Here is a 20,164-nt window from a genome sequence, read left to right on the forward strand (position 1 = left end):
AGCGAGTGTTTGTGAAGGAATCAACAGAAAAAATTGGACTCTTTGGGGGTTGGCCCATTGTGTTGGAAGTCGATTTGGTTCAACATTAACTCTCCCTGTGCCTGCACAAAGGCAGGCTCCCTTCTATAATGTCAATAGAAAAAATAAAATTGCCTCCCTCAAACAAACAAAGGATTTTCCACTGGATGCTGCTGAATTCACCAAGCTTCTTCCAGCCCCACATGGCTGGACAGCAGGGCAGTATTCCCAAAAGACAGACAGTCATTGTAGTAACTAGGATTGACCTGGACATCTTTTGTAAATTTGGAAATTTTCTTGGCACTACTACTTCCAGTGTCCTTTGCAAAGACTGTTATCTTCAGAAGCACAATTCTCACTTAATTGCTTTAGAGGGGGCAGGGTAGAGAGAGCATGGTGGGGGCTTATGCTTAAATGTAAATCCATTTTCTCCTCTTTCCCTTTCCTCTTTGTGACCAGTATTGAAAATATTCAAAACCCCACTTTTCCCTAGTAATATCAGTTCCTTTGTGGTCTGCAGATGAACAGGCTGAGGATTAACAGCTCATTCACAGGAGCAAAATGACTCAGCAGAAGAGGAATGAGCTAAAGACAGATTGGGTATGTTTGATCTCATATTAGCAGTGGCAATACTTGCACAAAGGAGACATTTCTCCTGCCAAGCACTTATTTTCTTCCTAATTCTTGTCAGAATATCTTCCAGGTCACGGGGGGAAAGAGATTGTTCCAAAACTGTTTTAAATTGTTGATGATTGAGCAACATCTTCACCATCTCCTGTCCATAATGCCTAAGGAAGGAAGGAATGAAGGAAGGAAACAAAACAAAAGCGAACAAACACAGGAAGAGCGTTACCAGAAGAGACTGATACCTTAAACTCATCAGGTGCAATCCCTGCATAAGGCGGCATTGCCTACTCAGCAAAGAGGGAGATTTACCTCACTTGACACTGCACAGTGCTGTCAGCTGAACACAAGAGGCAAGAGGAGAATGTGGGGCCACAGAAAAATACCATTTCACTCTGAAACTGGGGGTGTGCTTCTGTGGCATCAAAGCATCCCAGGGACCAAGCAAAAGACATCTGCTTTGTTGTCAGAGCCTATTAGCAGTGTCTTGCTGCCATTGCACAATAATTTGCCTTTCTTTACCTGGCAGGGAAGCCAGGACAAAACACCTCATGATTCCTATTGATTATTCTATACTATGGGTATGCACAGAGACAGCTAGTTGCTCTGGTGTTCTTGGCAGCTATTCATGGGAATTTCATCACCAAAGGAAGGGGCTTTTGGTGATTTGGGTTGATTTTGCCAGTAGGAAACCACAGTTTTCTTCAAGAAGAAGTTTGGAACTCACTGAGCCACAGATAACAGCATTCTAGAAATCTGCAGAACAGGTTTAGAAAGACTGAATATTTTGGCTAAAGACCCCTGAAATATTTCTAGAAAGTCTGAAGTTAATGAAAAATGGATGTTGGGATCCTTCAGTGATGAACATTAGCCAACACTTTGGCTTTGTGTTGTGCACCTAAGGCCAAACAAAAGTTTTGGACTGGCTGATCTGAGCTCTTTTGATCTCAGTAAAGAATACTTCAAGCCACAGGAAAAAGGTGGCAATGCTCCTTTTTGCTGGCCAACCTCAGGTTTCCCAGCACAGCCATTTGCCCAGGCAGCCCAGAGCAGTGGTCACAGTGCCAAGGCTGACAGAGCTCAAGAAGAGTTTGGACAATGCTCTCAAGCATATGGAGTGACTCTTGGGGTCACTGCACATAGCCAGGAGATGGACTCCATGACCTTGATGGGCCCTTCCAACTCAGCATATTCCATGGTTCTGTGACCCTTATTCACACCGTGAGGTAACTTCATATTCCCTTTAGTTTCCACTCTTGTGTGGTTTCACCTTTACAGCCAGACACAAAACGGTTTTCCTGTTTTGGGAGGTGAAATGAAGATCATTACTTGTGTCCTTGTGGCAGTCCTGAGCAAGCTTCCCTGCCACGTGTGGCAGCCTCTCAGCCCTGGGGGTGCCTGCGAGCTGGGTGACTCCAATTCTCTCCACCAGGGACAGGAGGAGTTGGGCCGCACACTCGCGCACCGGGGCGGGGCGGCTGCTGGGGAGGAGAGAGCAAACCCTGGGCACAGGGACGAGGAGCAGCGGCAGCGCCGGCCTTGGCCAGAGCTGCTCCCTGCCCTTGCTGGGGGAAGGAGCCTGGGCTCTCCCTGCGCCTTCAGACACCTGCACAAGGCTCTGTCCTCAGCTAAACACAAAGGTAGCATTGCACACTAGGCCTGCCTGCACGGAAGAGGGAGGAATTCAGTCTCCCTGCACTGTCTGATACTCAGTTTCTTTCACAGTATATACGCAGAGAAAGATTAAAGAAATAGATGACATATGAATAATTTAGAAATTAAGGACAATTGATGCTGACACATCAGAGGGCACCCAGTACACAGAGCTACAGCAGGACTGAGGCTCTTTCCACCCATTTATCCCCAAATCTGCAGACCTTTGGAAAACAACAAATGCAGGGAAAACACGTGGTGGGCTGTGAAGTTGCAGAATATCCAGCAATGCAGCCTGTTTCTTCTGTGGGGCTTGGCAATGGATCCATCTGAATGTTTTACCCCATTGCAAAGCTGAGGAAAGGGGGGTAGGCAGTTTAGCCAGGCTGTCCTGTTCTAGAGAGTGTCTCTTGGGAACTATCAGGCCCAGCACCAACATTTAAGGCAGCATTTGCTCCAACTGTCCCATGGCTGTCAGCCTGTGGAGGTGCCTGTAAAGTGATTCATCTTCTCAAGGCTAACATGAAACATCAGTTTGCATAGAAAGTAGAGCTCTAAGCCAGGACAGTCATACAAGACTCCTTTGGCAGGAGCTGCACCTGCTGTGCAGGTTGTGCCACACCCAGCAGATTGTCCCCCATGTGCTCCATGCCCCAGCAAGGACCCTCCTCATTTCCCAAGTTAGTGGCATCATGAGGAGACATGGTTTACCCAGGGCCTCTGTGGTTAGCACTGTGAAATACCAAACACTGCTCACAGCTGCAATTGCAATTGCCCCTCTGCCCACAAAAGCACAAGGCTCTATCCTTGGCCTTTGCAGGGACTTTCACTTCCCCATCAGTCACCACATCTAGGAAAATCTGACAGACTGGGAGAACTCCAGGAAGCAGCAGGAAGCTGAGTCAGAGGAGCTTTAGTTTGGATATCAGGAAAAAGGGTTTTTCACCCAGAGGTTGGTTGGGCACTGGAACAGGCTTCCCAGGGCAGTGGTTACAGCACCAAGCCTGACAGGGCTGAAGGAGCATTTGGACAGCAATCTCAGGCACTTGGTGTGACCCTTGGGCTGTTCTGGGCAAGGCCAGGAGCTGGACTCAATGGTCCTGATGGGCCCTTCCAACTCCCCATATTCTACACTTCTGTGATTCTGAGAACTGATGGGCTGCAGGACGGCAGAAATAGGTGACGAGAGGACAGAAGTGAGGTTGGTTGGAGAATCAAGTCACTGAGTTCATAGAAGATGCAGGATACAGGACCCTTCCCTCCAACCATTCCCATTCTCTGTCTCATCCCTTCTCCCTCCCACACACACAAAGGTGAAGAATATCACTAAAAGAAGAAGAACCTACTTGACTCCCATGTCCATGAGAGCAGTCATTGCTCGTGCAGGAGTCACATTCTCCACCAGGATCCCCAGGGTCTGACTGGCTGCTTTCTGAACAAATTCTGGGGAGCTGGACACCATCTGGAGAAGGACCTGAGCAACCTCATCCACCTCAGAGTCCATGTCCTTCTTCAAGGTCACAGAGAGCTCTCCCAGAGTGACAATGGCAGAGCAGGACACCTTGGAATGGAGGTTGGTCACCTGGGGAAGCCATGAGGGGAAACATAAGAATCACCTTGGAAAGAAAACCAGTTGCCTTCAGGAGAAGTCCCAGGAAATGACAACACATCCCACTGTGTCCAGGGGAACACACAAGTACAGGAAGAGCTGGAGAGCACAAGCACAGAAAGGCACTTACTCTGGCACTAATTTGTGGCTTTAGACCTGCTCACTGTGGGCCTAAAATAAAAATTTCATTCAGTGTTCTACTTAACACTTCTAAAATGTCCACAGCTTTCATTTTAGGCCCTTTTACTAGAAAATTAAAGCAAGGGCTGCTTTCAAATCATCAAGGCACAAGTCATAAAGATAAAAGAGTCAGGTGCTCCTGTTCCAAAAAGCAACAGCAGCAGTTGAAGCACTCAGCCAGGAAACAGAAAACACAGGCTCAGGTCTACAGAATAATTTGCAGTGTTGAATTACAGCTTGGGCAGAAACTGGGACTCTGGGAAATAACATCATTAGTGTCTCAGTTTCTGCATTTGCACTCAAAGATGAGTGTCAGATACCCGACCTGCCAGTAAATACAGCTGCATGTGCCCACAGATCCTACAGATAGCTGACAGAAATTAGAAATCTCAGGTCTAAAACCAGAAATGAAGGCAGACCCTGAGCACACATAGAGATAAACAAGCACATACCTACTCTACACACCGTGTATGAAGTATAGGGGACAATTCAGAACAATGTTCTCACCTTGCTGGTAACTGCCAAGCAAACCTCACGGAGGCTTCAAAGCAGGACCTCTGAATGGGACCCAGCCAGGTGTTGGATGGTGAAGAGTCCCTTCTCGATCAGCTCCCTGAAAGGCAGAAGATTGATTTTTCTCTCCACCAAGGCAGCACCCTCCAAAATGAGCAGCACTGGGACAGGTACCTAGAGGTGTCAGGGATGGGCGGGGGTGTTTGGAGCCTGCAGTTGCTCCTCAGCTTGGCCCCTCTCCTGCAGAGGCTGGTCCAGGCCAACACTTAAGTGGTGCTCCGGGGCCTGGAGCCAGGGGTGAGGTACCACATCTGTACCAGCTGTGCAGCAAGCCCGACAGTACCTCCATGGATGGCATCTGGGGGCCCTGGTGGCAGGCTCTGGCTGCAGAGACCCCCCACTCCTCCGGTGAGCAGCCATCCCCTCTGCAGGGGTGCTGGCAGCAACAGCAGGGAGGCACCCACGCCTGGGGCTGCAGGGCTGGGGGTCCTGTTGTAGCAAGGTGTGACTCCCAAGTTTTGGGGGGCCAAGGGGAAGCAGCCCCCTCCCTGTCCTGGCTCTCCCTGCCCAGGAGACATCGGGCTGTGCTGCAGTATCCCTGACCTGCGGCACGTGCGCTGCGAGTGGAGCTGGGACCCTGCAGAGCCCCACAGCTCCCACCAGCTCCTCTACCGGCCACCTCCAAGCGGGGCTGGCACAAGGTAAGGGGCATGGCAGGCAGGTGGCACCCATGCAGGCACATCCCAGAGACCACTGGTCCTGCTGTGTCCCAATATCCCACACTGGGCCCCTTGCCCATGCCCTGCTCTGTCCTGCCCTTTCACCACCAATCTCATACCCCCTCACCACATTGCACCTCCAACTACAAGCAGCAATAGCTTTCCTGGGGAAGAGCAGGAGGAATGCTGGCTGTGGGTATGCTTTGGTGAGACTGACTGGCTCCCCACTCCTCCCACAGGGAAGATGCATGGCAACAGTGCGAGGAGGTAAGCAGGGGGGCACAGGGCACCTATGCCTGCACCTTCGAGCCCAAGGCTGGCAGTGCCATCTCTGTCCTGGTGAATGTCACCAGGACCCACATGCTGCCCACACTCAGCTACTTCAAGGAGCCCTTTTGGCTGCACCAGGCTGGTGAGTCCCAGTGCCACCGCAGCCCCTGCTTGGCTCACAGGGGACACAGTATCCCCTGTCCCGTTTCACAGGAGCGACAAATGCCTATCCCCAACACCAGCAGTGCTCACAGATGCCCCACAGCTTGTGCAGGCAACAGCGTCACAGGGCTGGCTGAGCCTGCAGTGGCTGCCGCCCCTGGAGCTGCCTGCAGAGCAGCTGGACTACCAGGTCTGCTAAAGCCATGACTGGAAGACAAGGCCTGCCCAGGAAACCCCGAGCAGCGCTGCCCCCCTCCGCTGCTGACACACGGCAGGCGCGGGGTCGGGCCAAGCGGGACCCGCCCCTTGGTGCCAGCCCACAGCAGCCCTGCCTCCAGCTCGGCTCTGCCCCGCAGGTCCTGCAGGTTCCGCGAGCAGCGAGGAAAGAGGTCCTGGACCTGCGGCCAGGCTCCCGCTACCCCGCGCAGGTGCGGGCCCAGCCCAGCGGGCCGTGGTACCGGGGCAGCTGGAGCGCCGGGCCCAAACCCGTTGTGGTTGACGCCGTGGCCGATGCGGGTAAGGGGCAGGGCTGGAGGCTGCGGCTGCAGGAGCCACACGGCTGACGGCAAGAGGCGGACAGTGCTGGAAATGGGGAGGGGGGCGCGGGCCAGGGGGCTGCGAGGGGCTCAGAGATGGTGGCTCTGGGAAAGGCTACAGTTCTGGCATTCCTCCTCCGATGCAGGCTGGCTCATCCCCAGTGTTACGGTGGTGCCGCTGCTCTTGTCAGCAGCGCTCCTGGGGCTGCGCTGCAACTTCCCCTTCCTTTTACAGGTAAGGGCTGTCCCGGGGGCAGGCGGGGGAGTCCAGCACCAAGCCTGGGCACCTTGCATGGGGCATTAGGGCACCTCAAGTCTGAGCGTAAATTCGATGCCCCTTCCTGCGTACCCAGCAACATGAAGCAGAAACTCTGGCCGCCGCCCGTTCCTGAGCTGCACCGTGCTCTGGGCAGCTTCCTCCAGGAAAGCAGCAAGCATGGCCAGGTGAGTGGGTGGGCAGGACGACTCAGCTGCTCCCGGGGGCAGCTCGAAGGGCAGCCCCTACCCCGTCCACTCCATGTCGCCCCAGGCCATGCCTTTGACAAGCAACCACCGGAGGAGACCGTCCTGCCCTGCCTGCTGGAGGTGCTGCCCGGCCCCGGCGTGAGGCAGGCCCGCCGCCGGAGCATGCTGGGGGCCGCCTGTCCAGCACCGACATCGCCAACCAGTCCTACATGCTCATGAGTGGCTGGGAGTCACGGGCAGCCACGACCGCCCCCACCCCGCCATAAACTCCTGTTCCCCCCGAACCCCCGCCTGGTCCCTCCTGCGCTGCCATGCCCCCAGTGCGGATCACCCCGCCTTAGCAAGAACGCCCCGCCCTGGTCCCGCCCCTGATCCCGCCCTCGGTCCCGCCCTCTGTCCCGCCCCCGGTCCCACCCCCTCACTTCACGCGCGGAGCGCTCCATCCCGTCCCGCGGCTCAGCCAATCGCGTTGCGTCACGCGGCCGTCGCCGGCCAGTGCGCGGCCGTTGGGTGTGAAGCGGCCAAGCGCGGCCCTGTCCGCCCACTGTTTGAAATGCTGCGGGGCGGGCGAGCGGCGGCGGCGCCGCGGAGGTGAGCGTGCCACAGGGCCGGAGAGGCGGCCTGGAGGTGCAGTCCCGAGTGGGGAGGCTGTGGTGAGGCGGGCAGGGGAAGGGAGAATATTGCTTATCGGAGGGAGCCCCAAAGAGCGACTGGAAGAGGTGCCGGCTGATCAAGGAGCCCCGAAGAGCGGAGGGAGGGCGTATCGGCTGACGGAGTGTCCCGATGAGCGTCTGGGGAGAGTGGGGGTGTGCGTTGGTGGGGAGGAGCGGCCGGAGCGCTTGCACGGTCCGGTGGTGGGGAGGCCGGCGGGGCTGTTGGAGTAGGCTCAGCCCGGCCAGTGGGCACAGCTAACCCCGCCCGCCCGCAGGACCATGGCGCAGTTCCTGTTGGAGGCGGACCTGCACGGGCTGCTGAAGCTGGGCACGCTGATCCCGAACGCGCCGCCTGCGCGATGGCAGTGCAAGGCCAAGGAGAGCAGCCCCGGGCCCAGCCCCGTTGGCGTGTTGCCCGTGAAGCCCGCCAATCGCTCCCACAGCTCCAGCAAGACGCCGTCCACGACAGCCGGTGAGGGCTGGCCGCTGGCGGCAGAGGTTGAGTGCGGGAGCCTCGCCCAGGCTGCTTGTCCGTAGCCATGGGGCTCTGGGCTCCCTGCCACGCTGCCCTACCGGCTGCTGCTCAGGCAGGAGGAGGTGGGCTGTGCTCCTGACAGCCACCCACCTCCTTGCCAGCATGAGGGGCAGAGCTCTGAGCACCGGGGCTGGCCAGCTGCTGTTCGCCCAGCTGAGCCTTGCTGGCACAGCTGTATGCTAGGACAAGTGTGGGCAGGACTGTCAGCTGACAGCTTTACATCCTGTGAGTGTTTTTGTATCTTCCCCTTATCTCTGGACTCTGGAATTGTTGCACTAGACCCAAGGAGTTGCACCACGCTGTCCCTAACCAACTTGGTGGCAGGGAGGAAAATATAAGTTAGTTGTGACTGTGTGGCATGAGACCTCAGAGTCCTACTGGTCTGGTGGGTGTGATGTGGAAGAGTGTTGGGTTTGCTCCCGTGAAAGCTCTAATACAGGCTTTTAAATGGCCCTGTGACACCGAGCTCAGGAGGAGCATTTGGTACAGCTCTGCTGACACCTGCACACAACACACTGTCCCTCAGATAAGAAACACCCCAGACGTACCCAGCAGCTCCAGGTACTCCTCCTCAATCTCCTGTTCCCGGGATGTGCCCGAGCCTGAGTTCCCAGGTTTCACAGAAGGGCTTCCTCGAGGTGATGCTGCTGCAGCAGCAGGTTCAGAGCCCATGATGTGCTGGACCTGGAGCATTTCTGGTGGGCACTGCTCCAGTGCCTCACTCCTAACTTGGGGTTCTTCATTGCCACACATTCCCTGCAAGTCTTCGCAGGCTGCCCGGTGAGATGTCAACACTTGCACCTCAAGTCAAACAGAACAAAGCAGTCAGACACTACAGCTTGTCCCTGTCAGCCAGGAGTCATCGACTGTGAGGAAAGGCAAAAACAGATTGACAGGGGATACAACAGCTTGTTTCAATCCTCCATCTGGGTCACCAAGTTCCACTGTAAAAACACCTCAAGAAAAAAGGAGAGCAGGAACAGGCCAGCAGGAATCAATTTGGATGACTGCTGGCCAAAAGGCCAAAGGACAAGTTTCACTGTCCAGGGCAGATGTTGAGATTCAGCACACCGGGAAATGTCCTTCAGAGTGACTGTGATACACACACTACAGCAGCATGGCACTCAGAGGCATGGCCCCACTCCCTGCTGCTCTGCACTGGAAAGGCAAGAAGGGCAGAAACCACCAGATTGGTGACTGCAGTGGCTGCATCCCTCTTTCACTCACTTGGTTTTGCAGAGACTGACGGAAGCGATTAAGTTTCTCTCTGATGATTTTCATTTCTTCCTCCAGCCGCTTATGCCTTGCCTTGATCATACTGTGAGCTGTCTGAAGCTCTGCATCCAGCTGTTCCTTCATGTTCTCTAATAAACAAAAGAGAGGACATTTCATGAGTGGAGTGGCTGCCACTCTTTCATTCACCTGGTTTTGTTGATCGCCCCTCTGCTGATGGAGATTCTCCTTCTGAATTCTTCCCATGTCTTCCTTGTTCTTTCTCTTCACTGCCATGATGTCACTCTGAGCTTCGGGCAGCTCTGCTTGTGGCTCTGCCTTGATGTTCTGTACACACAAAAGCAGAGCAAGGGACTGAGAGCTGCCATCAGGCTCAGCTTTTTTCCTCTTGCAGCCTCCAAATCACATTTTTTCAGCCCCTTCTTTCTGCTTCCCTCCCCACATCTGCCTCCATTGCAAACCTCCTGTCCCAGGGCTGATCTCTGCAGATTGCAAGGCTCTGTGCCTCCATTGCCTGTGGGACTCCTGGCCTCCTCAGTCCCAAGAGCTCTGGTTTATGCCCCTCTTCCTGCCCTTCCCTCTGTGCCCTGGCCAGTCAGGCTTACCTGGCCATTCTCCTGTGGCTCTTCCACCTGCTGCCTGAGCTGCTCTTCCTGCCCTCGGGCAGGGAACAGCTCTCCCTGAGTCTGGCATGGCAGCTCAGATGAGGCAGTGTGCTCCTGCTCTTTCTCTAGAAGCACCTGCACAGAAAGCAAGAGAAGATGGGTTTCAACTTCCCATACGCCCTTTGTGGGCCAAGACTCACAGACTGCTGGGCTCACACGTTCCCAAAGCACTGTGCTGCTGCTCTCCTGGGTCGTTCTCTGCCCAAGGGGAGGCACAGATTCCAAAGTGACCCTGGCCCTACAATCAGGGGCCATCTGGGACTGAAGCTCCAGCAGCCTCTCAGGCAGCTGACAGGGAAGGGGTGGCATTTCTCAAGGGTCTGGTGAGGGTCTCCCTCTGCTTCTGCCGTGTCCTGTTTGTCTTTCAGTAGTGACTGACTCCCCGCCCTGTCCCACAGCTCCATCCTGGCTCTGCAGGGGCTTCCTGGGTGAGCTCACTCCTTGTTAGAGACACTTCTGGAGTTCACGTTCTCTTCAGGCCTGCACCAGCATTCCTCCTTCCTGACATCCACACTCTTGTTAGAAAACCAGGTCATTCAGGAGATAAGGATGCATGCAAAGATCTCTGATGGAAGTCAGAGAACCTCTATGGCCACCTCAGTATATGGAGGAGGACCAAGGTGTTTCTTCTCCCTCTTTTGTCAACATAGAATTCTGACCAGCAGTAACAGAGTTTCTCATAAGGCCCCATTAACGAATGCACTTACACAGCCCTGGGGATGCCAGTGAAGGAAACCATGTGTCATGTATGGCATGGCATGTATGACCAGAGTCACCAGACCCCAGCTACAGCATGGGATAGTTCCACTGCCTTAAGACATGCAAAAATTTAAAGGACCAATGAAGACTTCAGGTCAGAAAAGGCTTGAGTAGGAAAACATCAGGGGAAAAAACAACCATCTCTGGAGGGGGAAACATCTCTGCCTGCTCAGGATCAGTCAATGGAACAATCCCTGCAGAACAAGGGGAACACGGCACCCTGAACCCCCAGCACCGCCGTCCCAGCCGGGGCACTGGGGCCCTCTTGGCTCTACTCAGTGCTGCCGTTGTACTCGGGGCACCCTAAACCCCCCTAGGGACCCGTGTCCCCCTACTGCAGGGATTGTGTGCGACTCACACTGCCCCGATCCTCCACGCACCCGGAGCTCCGTTCGGGGCTTGCGTGCCAACTCACCAATTCATCTACCACCTTTACTCGAGTTTGGTGCACAGGAAAAACACCAGCCAGATATCTGCAAGAGGTCAGGAATTACACAAAATTTTACAGGCAAAGTACAAAAAACCAAGAAACTTTGGAAGAGGACTTCATGCAACATCCAATTACAAAGAAAATACTTATCATAGCAGTAACTTCTTTAACTTAGTTCATTTGACGTAGAAATCATTGAACACGTAAGCTGTTGAGGTACCCAAAAATGTTCCATATAAAGAGCATTAGAAGGAGAAGAAAGAGAGAGAGACAGAAAGACAGAAGCTCTATAGAAAGACACATATATGACTAACAGCTCCTAGGGTTCCAGTGTGGGTGAAACACAAACCTCAGGAGAGGGCAGAGTCCATACCAGGGGCTGACCTTGTGCTCTGTGTTTTTAAGCCTCTGGGCCTTTGTGGGCCTCCCCCCAGGTGGGATTTCTGATCACTCAGGCAATCAGGGCTGGGTTAGCACTGTCCCCACTGTGTGACTGATTGACAGCTCATCCCACAGTGTCTCAGGACATTGATCTCATCCATCCTCTGATAGTGACTATTGGTGACACTGGGGAACCTCATGGAACCATGGGTTAGTTGTGACCAGGTGGGTCCAAGGACACCACAGTGACATCAGGGAACCTCGTGGGAACAAGTGGCCATTTTGATGCTGTGGATCCCCATGGAACCAAGGGAACATGGAACAGGCTGATGCCTTGAGTTTTAGCTCTCATATTTCCTGATTCTCTACTGCATTAGTCTGTAACTCTGGACTTCATACACAGTGTTAGCAAGTTCTCTTCACAGTGTAGTAAGACAAAACAATCCTTTTCCAGCCCCAGAACCGGACACGATTGCAGCTTCAGGCACAAAAAGTGCAAACAACAGCGAATTGAGGAGAGCAAACTGGGAGGATGGGACTGCATAACCTGAGGCTGCAATTGGATAACTAAGCCCAATATTTAAACGGACCAAACCTTATGAAAGTGTGGAAACTCCTGACCAGTCATCCATTTTGAGGATAGCCTCGGCTGGGCTCTTGACCTGCTCAAGGTGGATCCTTTGAAGGCCTTTTAATAAATCCCAGCAAGAGGCAGAAGCCATGAGAAAGATGACAACTCTTTGTGAGAACAGAGTTGTGGAGCAGTGAAAAACAACTTGTTTTTCCTGAGACAGAGCTCTAGGACTGTGGAAAACAACCTATTTTTCCTGAAAAAGAGCTGTAAGACTGTGATAAACACCAGCCACCCGTATAAACTGTTTTTTCCCTCTTAGATAGAAAAATGAAGACTATCTCTCACAAACAACTTTTCCTGCACATACACACCAGGGGTTTGAGTGACCAATCAATACAGGGTAACAACTTGTTGCTGACCAACTGGGGATAGACAGGGGATGTTCTTAAAAAACCCTACAAAAAGGCCTATAAAAAGACCGTATAAAAATAGCACAGGATTGATCCTTTCTTTTTGCACCATAGAATGTGTCCTGCATCCCTTTTTATTGGGCGCTGTTGCAGTGCCCTTTTATTTCATAGCTTTTTGGATGGTCTGTTCCAGTTCACCCCCTGTATGCTGTCTTTCCCCAAGCTAGATTATTCCCAGGTTATATCCCTCCCTTTTTACCCTTCAATCATTATAATCCCCACCCTGTATTCCAGTGCCTTCCCTATCCATCCCTGTAAACTCTGCCCCTGTTCTGGACCCTTCCCTGTCAGTCTCTTGTAAACCCCTCCCCTGCAGGTTCTGCCCCTCGGGAATTCCCCTCATGGATGATGCCCCATTGGCCCATGTGACCTGCCCTCTCCACCCCCTTATCCCCATTGGTCCCTGAGATGTATTCCCCTCCTTTTGCTCCTCCCTCCCTGATTCCCTATTGGCTCAGCGATCGTGCCCACCCACAGTTCTAGTGCTGTATAAAATCCTGAGCACAGTGGTGTTTGGGGCTCTTTGGTGCCTGTTCCCTTTGATGAATAAATCTTCCTCAGAATCTCACACTGAAGGCCTCCCTCTCCTCTTTAGTCTGCTCCCTGACGCTGACACCATTCCAGCTGTGGAGCAGGTGGCTCCAAGGTTCAGCTCTCCCTGTTTCAGGGGAAGCTGTTCCCCACTCATGGCACACAGCACCCCTTAGCCAGCTGTGGACTCCAGCGCGGTGTCAGCCCGGGGCTCCTGCTGGGCAGAGTCTGCCCTCAGGCAGGGCTCAGCTCCCCCACAGCATCTCAGTGTCACCTGTGAGTCCCGTGGAGAAGACACCTCTGTGCCGTCTTGTCGCAAACATTTCTCCACAGAAATCCTTTCTTTCGGATTTCTGTGTCTTCGGGAGGCCAGAGGCCTCCAAAGACAAGGTAAACAATTATTATCAGCTGCTGGGGAATGCAACAGGGGCACCTATTTTGATTGGTGATTGGTTCATGTTTTATGTTTATAATTAAGGGACAATCACCAGTGCAAGCCAGGGGACTGAGTCCTTGGCCACAGCTTTGTTGTGGATTCTTTTCTATCTCTTCCTAGCTAGCCTAGCTGCTCTGCGAAACCTCTCTCTATATTCTTTTAGTATAACTATAATGTATTATATCATATATTAATAAATCAAGCCTTCTGATTCAAGAAACAAGATTCACCGTCTCTCTCTCACCAGCTGCGCCCACTCAGGCGCAGTAATATCTGGTGACCCGACGTGTGAGAGCGAAAATTAATTTGATAAGACCAGAGGAGCAAAATTGCTGCACTGGGTAAAATCCTGTATGTGTGGCATTTGATGGTTGCTTTGAAGTGACCACAAAAGTGGATTCAAGCCAGGAGCTGAAGAACTGAAGATCCTGATTTGGACAGAGTTCACAGCCAAGGCTGACCACAACAGAACCTTCTTCTGAAAAACCTTCAGGAAACATGGTAGACAAGAGCAGCATACCTGCAGAGCTGGCCAGAGCAAGCTGGACTCTTTCAAAAGGTACTGTTCACTTTTCTATCCCTGAGGGTTCAGCCGCAAGAAAATTATGGCTGTTTATATGGGGAAGATACCCTTTGAAGTACATGGTTCATTTTACTCCTTCAGAGAAGAAAGTCATAGCCCTCTGGAAACATTGGTGCAGGGAAGACGGTTTCCTTTTGTCAGAAACAGATATCTATGAATTCTTTCGATGGGCAAAGCTTTTTGGGTTCTTTGCTGATGTCTTATATGCTTTAGATGTTTTTGTCTGGGAGTGCATGGACTCCATTATCCAGTGCGTCTACATTGAGGGACGTGTGTTGCCTTCTATCTACCCAGCATTTATAAAGCTTTTCCCAGTTCTGAAACGCAGAGCAGCTTGTTTTCAATGGATCTCTAATTGTTATGGCCAAGCTCCATTTCCACCACCCTTGGCAGAAGACCCGGTGGGTGATGACTTTGGGCTTTTTTCCCCCCCCTGCTTCGCGGCGGGGGGGGCTGAAACTTCGCGGCGCGAAGAAGTTTTTTTTACTCTTGCTCTGGAGCATGCTCAGATGGAGCGTTCTCCTTCCCCTCCTTCTCTCTCTCCGGGGGGATGGGAGCGGCCGCTCAAGCCAGTGCCGGCCTCTCAGACCCCGCCTTCAGACATGGGGGCGGGACCGGTCTCTGAGGCTTCCTCCACGCCCCTGCAAGAGCCTGCGTCGGAGACTGAAGAAGCACTTCCGGTCCCTGAGCTGTTGCTAGGCGACGAGGATGCGTCTCCAGCTTCCGGCTCAGCGTTGGAGAAGGCAGAAGAGACAGCACTTCCAGCGATTGACCTGTTGCTAAGCAACAGCGACGCTCCACCGCTTCTCCCGGCTCGGCTGCTGCCTGTTTGTGCTGCGACGGCGACTGCGACTGCACCTCTGCAGCGGACCCCGGAGTCAGCAGCAGAAAACACCGCTGAACCTGCGGGACTCTCGGAGCAGCCCGCGGCGGATCCCATGATCAGCGCAGTTCCCTCCCCAGTTCCGGCTCCCTCCCCGCTGCTTCCACCGGACGTCCCAGCAGCTGCCCCGGCGGAGGGTCTCTCCTTCCGTGGAGCGGGGGCTGCCCGCCAGCTGACTGTTGCGGCAGTCCAGCTGCCTGTTTTTAAGATCAGCATTCTCGGCGGTTTGGGGGGTGGTTTTTCGGGGATTGTCCCATGGAGGCTGCCGCCTCTCTTGTGCCTTAGTGGCATGGGGGGGCAGGTGCATCCAGAGAGTTCTGCCTCTGATCCCCAGCCCAGAGGGGATGGGGATGATGCCACGGGGCGGATGAGAGACAAACCCGATGCATTGCAGAGGGAGAGGGCACAGTTGGAGGAGACCATAGCTGGTTTGCTGTGGGAAACAAACATCTCCAGACCCCAGATGGGATTGCTGGGGAAGGCTTCTATTTCCCTGCTGCTGGCATGCCTCAGTGGTTTAGGGGAAAGGAAGCGTCTCACTACCCGTGCTGCCATTGTGCTGGCAGCAGGGTTCAGGCCAGTCAATATGCAGAGCCTTCCTTATGAGTTTGGCCTGGGCCGTTTGGCTCAGGAGGTTCCTGGGCCAGGGCCATCACTTGGCCTCCTAATGTTTTTGGGGATTCTGGTTTGTTCTACCGGTCTGGGTGCCCCTTTGTGAGCCAGTTTTGGGGTTCCTGGTCCAGCATGGGCCAGGGCCCCCAGGGCCTTTCCTTCTCTGGCACTGCTCTGCTCAGCTGGCTGCTGCTCTTCTGCTTTTCAATCAAAAAAAAAAAAAAAAAAAAATTAAATAAAAAAAGATTGAAAATAGCAGGCAGCAGCTCTGAAGCGCTGAAGCACTGAAAGGCCAGAAAGGACATTTCAAAATTGTTCAAATTGTTTGAAATTGTTTTAAATTCTTTAAAATTGTGTTATGCTGTTTCAGGACAAAAAGGACTCTCAGATGTCCAAAAGAAACAACTTCAGCTGATGGACTGTTCCTGAAACTCAGCTGCATGGACTCAAATTCTCTTTACATTGTATTTTGCAATTTTCTTATACTGTAGGATTGTTTAAGTGATTTGTGAGTATTCTATATTTTATAGGTGAAGGAATTTCCTGTTCATTCCACATCAGCATTTTTCTTTTATTTTATACAATTTAGAAAGGTGAGATGTCGCAGACATTTCTCCACAGAAATCCTTTCTTTCGGATTTCTGTGTCTTCGGGAGGCCAGAGGCCTCCAAAGACAAGGTAAACAATTATTATCAGCTGCTGGGGAATGCAACAGGGGCACCTATTTTGATTGGTGATTGGTTCATGTTTTATGTTTATAATTAAGGGACAATCACCAGTGCAAGCCAGGGGACTGAGTCCTTGGCCACAGCTTTGTTGTGGATCCTTTTCTATCTCTTCCTAGCTAGCCTAGCTGCTCTGCAAAACCTCTCTCTATATTCTTTTAGTATAACTATAATGTATTATATCATATATTGATAAATCAAGCCTTCTGATTCAAGAAACAAGATTCACCGTCTCTCTCTCACCAGCTGCGCCCACTCAGGCGCGGTAATACCGTCTGCTCAGAATTTCACTGCCAGGACAGCAGGAATGCAACCCAAACCTGCCTTTAACCTGCTGGGGTGGGCAACTCCTGCACCAGCGGCTTTCTCGCCATTCTGCTGCTCATGGCCAAGACAATTTCCCTGCCCTTCTGCCATGGCAATGCCTTGTGCCAGCTCTGCTGTGAGGCTTCCCTGGGGCGCTGCCGGCACCAGTGGTTCCTTCAGTATTGGAACTGGAGTCAGCGAACATGACTGAGCCCTGGTGAGCTCTCAGGATGGCCGGGGACAACTGGTCCACCTGGCCCACCCCAAAATTCACCCAAGTCCTGCTGGAGCCGATGGATCCAGCGGCCAAGAATGACCCCAGAGCCAGGTAGAACCACTCGCCCTTTCCCAGGACACTGTGGTGGCTCTACCCCACTGTGGCCAGGCATTACAGGCGACCGTGTAGGGCCCCTCACCCAGGAAACCCCACAGCCCCGCAGGGCCCTGCAGATAGGTAGACCCAGCAGCCCCGTCCTGCTAGGGTACCAAATTTCAAGACCAATAAATAATTTCAACATACTTTTGACATATGAAGATTTTTTTTGGCATTTAAATTCTTTTGAGTAAATCAAGAATTTTGGGGGTGTTATATTGTATTTGCAGGGATGCCAAACGAAGGCAGCAATGTTGCATTTGACTCTATATTCTCAGAAAGCTAATTTATTATTTTACAATACTATAGTATACTATACTAAAGAATGCAGAAATGATACTTAATGAATGTTCAAAAGATAATAATTAAAACTCCTGACTCTTTCCAGAGTCTCGACAGAGCTGGGCCATAATTGGCCAATCAGTCAAAATAACTCCCACCAGAATTCAATCAAACAAATCACCTGTGGGTAAACAATCTCCAAACGCATTCTGCACATCAGCACAACACAAGAAGAAGCAAATGAGATAAGATTTGTTTTCCTTTTTCTCTGAGGTGTCTCAGCTTCCCAGGAGAAAAATCCTGGGCAAAGGGATTTTTTCTGAGAATGTGAACGCCACAGTGTTAGAGATGAGTAATGAGATGTTTGGCTCTCCCAATTAAAGGGTGAACATGATAAGTATGTTAAGAGAAGTTGTACAGATGTATAGTTATGTTACTGCAATGTTTCCCCCCCCGCCCAGCATTGTTATCCCGGGATGATCTTGGCAGTCCGGGCATTTGGGGAGGGGCAAATTGTTCCTAAGGGGCTTAGCACCACCTGTCCTCCAATCCAGTTCCAGGAAAGCAGTCTACACCAATGGACAGTGACCAAGAGTCAACAGACAGCCTTTGGGAGGAGCTAGGGCTGCCTGTTAAAACAGCAAGGATATAAAAGGGAGAGCAGCCATTGTGTGGATGAGCCAGCCATGTGGTTACCAGCCGCGAAGTGGGGGAGGCTCCCAGCACCATAATTTTTTCCTTATTTAGTCCTTTTGTTGTAAGTTTTATTAAGTTTTTAATAGACCTTTCAAAATATTGAGAAGTAAACGGTGATTTCTCACAGGGAGAAAAAGTTGTAAAAGAAAGTTTCTTTGAAATTATTCCTTTTTCTTTTAAACCCAGGCCATTCCTACCATGCTGACAGTGAACCACCGCCTTTCTCACCACTTGGACACCCACCCCCCCAGTCAACCCACTCCCTCTGGACTCTGCACAACTCCCAACACACCATTTGTCTGGGGGAAGGCACAGACTGTGTAAAAGCAGCAAAGCCCAGACCTGGCCTGACTTCCCTGGACCACTGGAAAGGAGGAAATCCAGATCCATGGACACACATGGACACAGAGCAAAGCTTTGCTCAAAGGGTTTATTGATTCTTCAGGGGAAATGGCCCAGGGCTCAAAGAGTTCAGGGGTTCAGGGGTTTCCTCCAGTGATGATCATCTCCTCATGCCACTGGAGAGGAAAAAGGACACTGGTCCTTCCAACCCTAAAAGACCAACCCCAGAAGGTGACCTCTGGAGCCCCTCTGGGCTTTGTCCCCAGCCCTGTCCCTGCAGGCACGGCTCACCTAGGCATCCAGAGAGGCAGCCAGGCGCTTCTGCCGCAGGAGAGCCCGCAGCTCTTCAGCCACAGGGGGCTGGGGACAAAGGCAGCGTTAGAGACCCACTGGGGGCACCGGGCTGCACTGGGAGGCAGGGGAGAGCAGGGGGGCCTTGGGGAAGGGGCTGTGGCAGCAATGGGGTGCAGGAGCTGCTGTGCTGCTGCCCGGAAGCACTGGGCTCCGGGCCAAGAGGCACAACTGGGGCAGGGGCTGCGTCCTGGCTCATCCAGGGGGTCCTGGGGTGACAGGGATGGAATGCAGCATGGCCCTGGGCAAAGGCTTCACTGGGGAGGAGCCCTAGGGCAGGGCATTGTCTGGGCTGTCAGGAAGGGTGCACTGGGCTGTGCTGGGACAGACTGGGATGGCCTGGGCTGTGGTGGCCATGCAATGGGAGAGTCTGGCACCGGCAGAACTTGTGGTACCTACCAGAGGCATCTCCAGGACCGCGACATTGTCTAAATCCAACTGCAGAGAGACCAGGAGACCTCACTGGTCACTGGGATGTCCCCAGAGCCAGCAAAGGATGGAGGGACACCACTGCCCCCCAGTTCCCTGAGGGGATGCCCTGCAATGCCAGCAGCCCACTCACCTCCCACAGATCATCTTGGGTTCCTTCCAGGAGTGCCTGGAAAGGAGAACAAAGGCTGGGTCTGGACTGGACCTTGTGGGGCTGGAGTGACACACAGGTGCAGGGAGCAGGGCACAGGCAGAGGGATGGGAATTCAGGGCCTCCAAGGAGATCTGTTTGAGGTGGGGGGAGACCCAGAGACACTGATCTGGGGTCAATTGAGGGCCCAGGGGACAGGGCTGGGGGTGTGGAAGGAGCAGGGTGTGAGGTACAGGGGAGGAGAAAGGAATTGAGGTGTAGGGACATGGGAGTGCAAGGGAGGGGCTTGGTGGGGACAGAAGAATGAGGACAGGTGGGGACAAAACCAACAGTACTGGGAGATGGTGTGGGAGTGGGGGGTGAGTCAGGGAATTGTACAGGGGGACCCCTCTGCAGTGGCCAGGAAGAAAGACAAAGGATTGAGGGGGGGCATGGAAGGAAAGGTCTCAGGAATGGTCAGTGGGAGGGCAGCTGGGGACCCTGAATGGGACACAGAGGAGGGACCAAAAGGGTGGGATGGGAGGCCAGAAAAGGCAGGATGTGGGGACAGCGTTTGGCTGGTGCCTCACCTTGGCCTGTGCCGGGGGGCACAGCAGGATGGAGAAGAGCAGGGCCACGCTGATCACAGCCACCTTCATCTTCCTCTGGCTCTGGGCAGCGCTGCCTGAGGCTGCAGCAGGTGAGGAGCACCTTTATCCCTGCCGGGACTCCTCCCTGCACCCTCCCTGCCAGCCCCCAGGCCAAAGCCTGGCTTGGCACAGCCCCCAGCCGTGGCCACAAGCCCAGCCCTGGCACAGAGTCCATCCCACCCCACCTGTGGCACGGATCCAGCCCCATTGCCCGGCATTCCTCCAGCTTCCTGCACAGGGCAGCTGCCCCTGGAAGGGCCCGGGCACCTGTGGGGCTAAGGGGGGCAGCCAGGGAGCCAAAGGCACCTGGGGACCCTGTGGGGACAACCCCCAGTCCAACACAATCCATCCTCCAACAGCCCCCAGTGCCAGATCCCCCATCTCCT

General features: G+C 53.3%; 1 long non-coding RNA gene and 1 pseudogene across 1 annotated transcript; one reads left to right on the forward strand and one right to left on the reverse strand.

Moving 5' to 3' along the window:
- The first annotated feature begins 3,449 nt into the window (after positions 1 to 3,449).
- On the forward strand, positions 3,450 to 7,633 carry LOC132078432 (thrombopoietin receptor-like; annotated as a pseudogene).
- A 10,659-nt stretch (positions 7,634 to 18,292) lies between these two features.
- LOC132078654 (uncharacterized) lies at positions 18,293 to 19,820 on the reverse strand. The gene is made up of 5 exons (XR_009419288.1): positions 19,719 to 19,820; positions 19,132 to 19,167; positions 18,969 to 19,007; positions 18,510 to 18,578; positions 18,293 to 18,394 (listed from the first exon to the last, which is right to left on the reverse strand). It is a non-coding gene; the product is annotated as an uncharacterized LOC132078654 (long non-coding RNA).
- Between the last annotated feature and the right edge of the window lie 344 nt (positions 19,821 to 20,164).

This window comes from Ammospiza nelsoni, chromosome 12 (genome assembly GCF_027579445.1).
Source record: "Ammospiza nelsoni isolate bAmmNel1 chromosome 12, bAmmNel1.pri, whole genome shotgun sequence".
Lineage (NCBI taxonomy): Eukaryota > Metazoa > Chordata > Aves > Passeriformes > Passerellidae > Ammospiza > Ammospiza nelsoni.